Source organism: Protopterus annectens, chromosome 2.part1, assembly GCF_019279795.1.
Source record: "Protopterus annectens isolate FY-2018-M chromosome 2.part1, PAN1.0, whole genome shotgun sequence".
Taxonomy (NCBI): Eukaryota; Metazoa; Chordata; order Ceratodontiformes; family Protopteridae; genus Protopterus; species Protopterus annectens.
Genome location: NC_056729.1, coordinates 437,811,708 through 437,821,379, shown reverse-complemented (window position 1 = coordinate 437,821,379; position 9,672 = coordinate 437,811,708). Strand labels below are relative to the sequence as shown.

Below are 9,672 nucleotides of genomic sequence, written 5' to 3'. Positions count from 1 at the left end.
GATTGTCAAAAGAAGCAACAGTCAATGTTACAGAAGAAATTATTTTGTGCATATTTTACAGGAAAACACCTGAGTGGGGAGAACAAAAGAAGTAAAAGGGTAAATGCAAGATGAAGTATTAAGTCAAAAATAGCAGAAGCAATAAAATGATCACTGCGAGATAAAGTAGATATTAATTCAAATATGGTAGTCAGAAAAGAAAAGTCCCAAAGTTCAATACAGTGATCTCAATATGAAACAAGATTCAGCATTTGGGAGGAAATATAGCCTAAAGCAGGTATCTAAAAGCATATCAGTAGAAAAGGAATGCAGTCAGAAATTGACTTTGAAAAGCTGAGGAAGATGAACAAATATTTCTTATAAGCTGTCACAGGAAATATGGGGAAGAACCGTAAGAAAGTAATAAAATATGAAACATGTGGCTGGAGGAGTATGAGTAGACCATTTAGTCAAAAAATATTTATTTATTTATTTACTAATAATAAACAAAAATATTTCTGAAACAAATGTTGAATATATCAACAAGTATTTATGGAATTCAACTAGAGTACTGAAAACTGCAGGTAAAACACTTCTGAAGACTGTCTTTAACAAATCATGAGATCTTAATACAGTATATAAAAAAAATGTAAAAAGACAGACATGACTTCTTTACAGAAAAGCAGAATTAAGGAGGTAACAAAAAAAACTATAACCCGTTTATCAACATTCATGTGTAAAATGTGATGACATAACTTCTAAAGGAAAAATATATCTATATTAGTATTAAGTATTAATAAAACACATTTATCTATATAGACAATCAGAAAACAATGCCTAGATTATGCATAATACTTTGTCATCGATGAATATAGATTACACAGGTCAACATGTAAATTAACATGCGAGAATATAACATTTAATTGCACAATCATTGTAAGAATATACCTCACAGTTACAGTAAAAGATTCTTCCCCTGTGAATCAACAGGTTACTTCTGGATGAGAGAGCAGCTAGATAAAAACAACCATTCTTGACCATGTCTGAAGGCGATAAATGTTTTTGGTCAGAGAAACCTCCTCTTTGCACCCCCTATGTTGGTGGAACAAGCCCCCCACAACCTTTAAACATATTTATACCAACTCAATTGTCATAAAGACTAGAAAAAGGGAGAAATCTCCTCCCAAAATCAAATCACTGCTGGGATGCACCTATGAGTTAGAACTTGAAGACCTGAAGATAATTACTTTTTGTTAAAATGCTTTATTAAATTTTGCATAAATATATATAAATCTCAAAGAAGGTAAAATCAGTCCAACTTGAATTAAGAAATACCTTTGAAAGAAACTATACACGATTTGCTAATACATTTTCCATTTCAAAATATTACCATTGTGGAACAAAAATGACTGAATACATAAACATAAAGACATTTAACTATTTCAATGCAATGCTCAAATATGATCATCAATTATTCTGTCAATCTAAGTAAAGCCTTAGTTAAGTCCAAAAACCCATAATCTCAACAGTATCTTTGCTCCTTCAGCTTTCATACATGCATTCTCTCTCTCTCTCTCTCTCGCTCTCTCTCTGATCTCTCACATGCAGTTTCTTCAGCTTTCATACATTCATTCACTCTCTCTCTCTCTCTCTCTGATCTCTCACACACACTCTCTTCAGCTTTCATACATACAGTCAGTAACTCAATCTCTCAGATCTCTCACACATGGTTGCTTTTGCTTTCATACATGCATTCACTCACTCTTTCTCTCTCCGATCTTTCACACACAGTTGCTTCTGCTTTCATACATGCATACTCACTCTCTCTCTCTCTCAGATCTCTCACCCGCACAGTCTCTTCAACTTTCATACATGCATTCACTCACTCACTCACTCACTCACTCACTCACTCACTCACTCACTCACTCACTCACTCACTCACTCACTCACTCCAATCTCTCACCCACACAGTCTCTTCAGCTTTCTTATATGCATTCACTCTCTCTCTCTCTCAATTCAGTTCTTTTTTTTAATGAGATCATAATGACTGTATTTCAATTCACTCAGTGTGCCATTGAAAATCGTTCCACATGCCATGCTTGGCACATGCGCCATAGGTCGCCAATGCCTGATATAAGTTGTCACTGTTGGTAAGAGTGTTTAAATTTATTTAAGTGTCACATTTCTCTGTCAGTCATTTGCATACCAAATATGTATAATTAGAGATTGATGAATATACTGGCTTACATTTTCAACAATGTATATATAAATTGTATCCATGTACCTTTTTGACACGTGCATATGTTTTGTCACCCCCCCCCCCCCAAAGACACACCATAGTGGAACTGGAAGTCTACAAGTTGTAGGTCTCCATTCATAGGTGAATAAGTGTGTGTGTGTGTGTGTGTATGTGTGTGTGTGTGTGTGTGTGTGTGTGTGTGTGTGTGTGTGTGCCTTGTACCCACAGACTACCTTGCACCCACAGAATGATGGAATAGACTTTGTCTCCCATGCAGCCCTAACATGAATAAAGCAGATATTGGAGAATAAATTAAAGAACCGATGACAGAAAGAAAGAAACTAACAAATAAAGAGAAAAATGAAGAAAGAATTACAATCGTAGATAAACTGAGTCATACTTGTTAGTCTAAGATCAGATGATATATTGAACCAATACCAGAGTTGTTTGGACTAACGTGGATTACAAAGATTACTTTAAAAAAGTAATTGAAGAGCTTGTATAAACCCCAGTAATATATATATATATATATATATATATATATATATATATATATTTATATTTATATATATATATATATATATATATATATATATTTTTTGAGCTACTAGGGTTTTTATATTCCTAGCTTGAACTTTTCATTTTTAATCTTGTGGAAATTCAACTTTGTGTCATGGGACCCATATACTATACTGTGTTGTATTTGCATTTTACAAGTATACATTTCAGAATTTAGATGAAACCCATCCATTGTTGCAAGCCCTGGTTAAAATGACCATTATTGAATAATTTTACATCAGACGTTACTTCTGAAGCATGCTTTTTAATAAATGTGTTATTTTTGATGATGCGTCTTTTACACACATGAGAAATGCATATGTCTTTAAGGACATGATTATTTTTTATTGAATTGATGTGCCATTATGGATTACATTTAAGCAAAGCTGTGTCCTCATAATTATTTGCTCTGTGTGTGTGTCTTTACATGAGATGATACCTTAGCACTGGTGAAATCTTTTCAGCATTGGTGTGTTTCAACAGATTTTCTTTCAACTTTTGTGTAATATTGTGACTTATATTTTAGGAATAATATACACCATTTCCAATAGCATTATGAGTAGATTGTTGTTCAGAGCAGGTTATTAAACTTAAAATATTTCTAATATTACCTTTTGTCTTATATTATCTCCTTGTTTTGTCTCTGTGTTAACTCTGTTTAACAAATCATATCCACTGTGACTAGAACAGATGGGTTTTATTGACTTTATTTTATTTTTGCTCTTCTAATGGGCCTACCTGATGGCTTTACTGATGTTGTTATAAGTGAGAAACAGGTGTCTTAGTGCTAGTTGAGAGTCCTTCATCCAGTCTGTTCCTTCCTGGTGTACCAAATCAGTCCATTCACTCCAGCTGCGATGGGAGTAGTGTGGTAGGGAGCAGGCCAGCTTTCTGGTCTGAGAAGATGATACATTCTGCCCCTTGGTGCCTTCCCTCCAGAGGTGGTATTTTTGTGCTCCACTTAAGTATTACTTTCTCCAGCCAGTACACTTGTACAGAGGCAGGACTATGTTCTATGGGGGTAACACCTGCTGCTCCCACTGGTGAGCTAGAACCCCAGATGGGTGAGCCACTGGAAATCACTCACTGGTGGGTGAGCCACTTGCAACCACTCCTAGATGGATAAACCATCAGCAACCAGTCCCAGAAGATGGGTGAGGCACTAGCAGCCACTATCAGATGGGTGAGTCACTAACAACCACTACGTGGTGGGTGAGCCACCATCATCCACTCCCTGGTGGGTGAACCATTAGCAAACACCCCTTGGTGGGTGAACACCATCAACCACTCCCAAATTGGTGAGCCACTAGCAACCACTCCCTGGCTTACCCTCCTAAATGAAATTGGGCCATCTGGGTTGTAGTCAGTGTTACAACCATCTGTTTAACAGATACAAAGATTTTACTGACTTCTTATGGAACTCATTATATTATATTATATTATATTATATTATATTATATTATATTATATTATATTATATTATATTATATTATATTATATTTAATTATTGAGCTTTATTATTCTTATGGTTACTTATGGCAAGACCTACCACTCACTCTTTGGTCACTGCCTGATTCTACTAATTTAGCTAAGCCTGCATAAATTAATTTTTTATATGTTAGTTAATTCATCATCCATCATTATGGTGATTTGGAAACATGGACTGACTTAATGCTGAATGACCTACAGAAGGCTGTCTTTGACTTTGAAGGAAACAGAAGTGAGGATAACAGACAGTGGAGTACAATGTGCACTGGTGCTACTACAGATGGAGGGAAATCACCATGGCATGAGTCACATGACAACACTATACAGCTCAGCAGGGAACAGCTATAGGATCATAGGATCATACAATCATAGGAAGTTACTAGGCTATTGTCCCTGAAGCCCTTATAAGCCTAGACAAGAGTTTAGCCCATGTTTAGATAAGTCAGCACCCAATGCCCCTGTCCATCAGGGATACAGGTGGAGTCCCAGGGATGCATTTTTTTATTTCCCATCTAGTTATCCAGGTTGCACTTAAAAAGGGGTAAAGAGGTACTCTGCTTGATGTGGAGAGGGAGTCTATTCCACAGATGGGGGAGTCTCTGAAATACATGCCTGCTCTGCCAACAAGTCCTATTGATGTCACAGACCAGGTTGAGGCCAGGCATGTAGGTTACTTGAGTGGAGCTTGACTTTCGGATGTGCAGCAGTTCCATCAAGGCGGAGTCCGAGATCGCTTTGTATACAAGACAGTGGTCACCTCTGAGGAGTTTGTGTGAAACTGAGTAGAGGGATAAGGCTTTTAACCTATCTGTGTATGGCAGATTTTTGGGGCCCTGGATTCACCTGGTGAGGAACCTCTGTGGTCTCTCCAGCTGCTGCATGTGCTTTTGTGAGGTACATGCTAAACAGGGCATTGTCCTTAATAATAGGCCTTATAAGGGAAGAATACAGGGATGTTATGACCTCCTTGTCCCTGGATGAGATACCCTTACTTATGAGGTGGGCCATGTAGAAAACTTTCCATACAATGGAAGCAACATTGTCAAAAGTCAGGTTGCTATCAATCTGGGTTCCCAAATCCCTCATAACTGATTGTTTGCTAAGGACATTGTTATTAATGTGATAATTTGTGGAGATGTCACTCTCCCTAGAGGGGATGCTGATGGCTTTTTTTTGGTATTCAGTTTGAGGCCATGTTTCTGGCACCAGTCATTTGTTTGGATGATACCCTCTTGGAGGATGTCCACATCACTGGGGAAATTGAAGATAGCACCCAATTTGCAGTCATCTGCAAACTTGGTCAGCCATAGCCTACTGGTTTGGTTTTGGCCTGCACCTCAGAAAAGTATATCCCAAATAACAGAGGCCCCAAGACCAATCCCTAGGTATGCCACTCATTACGGGTCTACTGCTTGAGGTGGCTTCCCCTATTTTGACTAGGTAGGTTCTATCAGTGAACCAGTTAGCTACCCATCTGGTAAACTATGGATTGATGCTTAGTTGAGAGAGTTTATCTATTATGCTCGAGTGGGGAATAGTGTTGAAGGCTTTGGCCAGGTCAAGGTAGGCAGTGTTCACCATCTTCCTGTCGTCCATAGCTTTGGTCTCAAAGAAGTCGACTGAATTTAACAGACATGACCTCCCCTTGTCAAAGCCAAACTGTGTAGGATTGAGTGTTTGGAGGTTGCCAATGTCCTTGTTACTTAGGTCCATGATAATCTGTTTCATGGCCTTGCAGATCAGGCTAGTTAGGCTGATGGGTCTATAATTTCCTGGATCAGTGGACGCTCCACCTTTGTGCAAAGGGATAACAGTGGCTGTCCTCCACTCAGCTGGGATAAAGCTGGTACTCAGGCATTGGTTGACTAGGGTGCCTAATGGTGCTGCAAGTTCCTGCCTGAGTTCATGTAGGATGCAGCCTTTGATGTTATCGGGTCCCATGGAGGCTGTATTTTTTGCCTTTGAGAGAGCAGTGATGACCTGTTCCCTAGATATAAGGGAAAGGGGGCAGGTATTGGGAATGTCCTGATTTACTGATGGGGAGGACAGAGGGGTGAAATTTTCACTGAATTTGTCAGCCAACAAGAGAGGGTCCAGGCACGGTGTATTAATGTGGGTGTTGTGTCTGGTAGGTGGATTGTCATAGTAAGACCATTGTGGGTAGGAGTTTAGCTTGGTGACAAAAATCGCAGAAAAAGTCGGAAGGAGTAAGAACAGGTGTCTTCTATTCTAACACAGTTCCACTTTTATATTGACCTAGTGGCGGGAATAGTTTGTGGGAGCCTTACAGGACACAGAAAACGTTCTGTTCTAATGAGAGTTTTTCTACATGGATCTCTGAGAATATTGCCAAGTTGTTTACCTCTTGGGTGAGGAGGGCCTGAGACCTGCCGGGGAGACAAGGTTTGTATTCAATTATTCCTCACCAAAAGGATAAAGGGTCTCAAAAATCTGTCCTATGCTGCCCGACTGAAAGAACTCCAGCTCTATTCAGTCGCTTACCGCTTGCTCAGAGGTGACCTTTGCCTAACATACAAGGCCATGTCAAACCCAGATTTGATGAATATGCTTCACCTCAAAAAATCTAGATCCATCAGAGCCACAAGGGTGGGAGACTTAAACCTTGACACGGCTATTAATAGGACGTGCTGGAGGGATAGATTCATCACCCAAAGACTCCCTATGCTGTGGAACAAAATCCCGGTACATGTGAGGCAGAGCACCTCGCTGGCCTTGTTCAAGAGAAATCTTGACCAATGGATGGGAGATCGCAGATATACCCCAGGGATTACCTCAGTGTCACTGCTCGACAGAGGCACAGCAAAATAATGGGTATAGTTCCCCATACTAAAGGGGTGGCGTAAGCCACAAAATGATGGGCTAGGCTTGTAAATGCCCTCGGGCAGATAGCCTAGTATGAACCTATGAACCTATGAACCTATATCTACTACATTTGTATATGTGCTGTCCTTGACCACCACTTCTGAACAGATCTGGGTACTTCCTTTGAGATTGCAGACATATTTGAAGAAGACCTTATAATTGTCTCTAGTAGATGTGGCCAATTTGGACTCGAAGTTTGCTTTGGAGAATTTCACTAGTACTCTTATTTGCTTGTTCAGGCTTAGGAGAGATTGCTTCCAAATGGGCACCTGCACCTTCTTGGTCTTGGACAGGCTCACCCAGACTCTGCTACAGTTTGCTGTGAGGGAAAGGTTAGTTTGCTTTTTATTTGCTGTATTTTGTATAACTTTATTGCCTTTTTCTATTTGTGTACTGTGATTTGGTTTCTTTACACTGTGTTTTACTTGTATTCTGCTTTTAACTGCAAAAAAAAAAAAAAAAGAAAAATGTTGTACTTCATCTGCCTTACTGTATTTGTGTTTCTTCCTACTTTATTACCTTATTTTGCTTTTGCCTCTTTTAACATTTTAAAGTGGAGCCTGTGTGTTGAGAGAGCCTTACAAGACTATCTGCAAATATATAGAGATGAGTATATTTTTCTGTATTATTCTGTATTATACAGCTAAATTGTTGCTTAGATTTCTGTTGTCTTACTGTTCTGCAAATATACAGAGATCAGTATATATTTTTTTAGTTTTATAATTTGCACTCTGATTCCTCACATCTCTGTTGAAACTGGTTGCCCCCCCCTCCCTGTTCTTGGTTGTAGTTTAAATTTGGTGGCTTTTGCAGTGCCCGTCCCACTGTAGATTTGATCTAGGACACTTCCCCAGTCCCATCTCTTTACCGCATTCTACCTAATAAACCCTTTCTGCACTTGCTTTTAGTCCTTTTTAATTGAATTACATTTTTTCAAACTGTGTGTGGACTAATATTGCTACATACTCAAGTGTGCCAGCTTGCACTGCATGTGAATTGTTTTTACTACTGTTTTTGCTACTTTTCTGAAAAAAAAAGTATCTCCTTTTACTGTATTTGTGTTTCTTCCTACTTTATTTTGCTTTTGCGTCATCTTAAAAGTACTCAATTGTATTTATTACTGCTTGGTGTATCTCATTCTAAGCCTTTTTAGTTTAAGCACTTGGGCTTCAGACCAGTTGTTTTGCATTAAGAAGGTTTGCGGTCTGCACTGAGGTGGCAGAACAGGTAGCTTACATCCTTCTAAGTTGGGAACTGCTGATTGAGGGCTCAGTGTCTGTTATTCTAAAAGTGTATTAATTCTGGTTTAAGCACTTGGGCTTCAGGCCAGTTATTTTACATTAGAAGGGTTCGTGGTCTGCACTCTTGTGGTAGGAGAAGCTGGACTCTGCCCTTCTGAGCTGGGAATTTCTGGTTAAAGGCTTATAGTGCCTGCTTATTTGAACTGCTTCTTACTGAAATTGGTACACCTTGTTTGCTGTAGCATAGACTAGATCCAGGCCTGCTAAATCTAGCTTTGTTTGTATAACTTGAGCACTAATCCAGGCATTCTTTAAAGTATTCAATTGTATTTATTACTGCTTGGTAGTAACTTGATTAAAGTGTAGCTATCATTCTAAGTCTTTTGAATTAAGCACTTGGGCTTCAGACCAGTTGATTTACATTAGGAAGGTTTGTGGCCTGCACTGTGGTGGCAGGACAGGTAGCTTACATCCTTCTAAGTTGGGAACTGCTGATTGAGGGCTCAGTGTCTGTTATTCTAAAAGTGTATTAGTTCTGGTTTAAGCACTTGGGCTTCAGGCCAGTTATTTTACATTAAGAAGGTTCGTGGTCTGCACTCTTGTGGGAGGGGAGGCTGGACTCTGCCCTTCTGAGCTGGGAATTTCTGGTTAAAGGCTTATAGTGCCTGCATATTTGAACTGTTTCTTACTGAAATTGGTACACCTTGTTTGCTGTAGCATAGACTAGATACAGGCCTGTTGAATCTAGCTTTGTTTGTATGCTTGTTGTTTGTTTGCTTGTTATTTCCCTGAAATGCTAATTCCACCTAAAACGTGGCTTTTCAGCGCTTCTGTGGATCCCTAGTGATATCTGCATTGCTTACTGTACTTATTTCCTTGTTTCACTTAAAAGAAAGTTACTGTTTGTCATTTTTGCATTTAAGTTACCTGTAACACATTGCATTTAAGTTACCTGGCACTTGCTCACTAAAGCAATTATATAAGTCAGCACTAAAAAATTAAAAGCACTACACCCTCACAAACTCCCCTTGAGTACCTTGTTCCCCATTAGTCATTTTTTTCAATTATAAAGGAATTCCCAATACTATTCTAGCATGTCCAAAGGTCAGTTGTCAATCTCCTCTCCGGTCCAGCTGGTGAATCTGGGAATCTTGAGGCAATGTTACAACTGCCTCATGTACACAGACAACCCTATCCTCCTCCCAACAAATTCCAACACATGTGAGAGATGCAACCATATAGCCATACTGGAGGCTAAGCTCTCTCAACTCAGTACTGGCGAAA

At 39.1% G+C, this 9,672-nt stretch overlaps 1 long non-coding RNA gene across 1 annotated transcript; it reads left to right on the top strand.

Moving 5' to 3' along the window:
- The first annotated feature begins 1,034 nt into the window (after window positions 1–1,034).
- LOC122794745 lies at window positions 1,035–6,570 on the top strand. The gene is made up of 3 exons (XR_006363684.1): window positions 1,035–1,044; window positions 5,314–5,317; window positions 6,351–6,570. It is a non-coding gene; the product is annotated as an uncharacterized LOC122794745 (long non-coding RNA).
- Window positions 6,571–9,672: the final 3,102 nt, after the last annotated feature.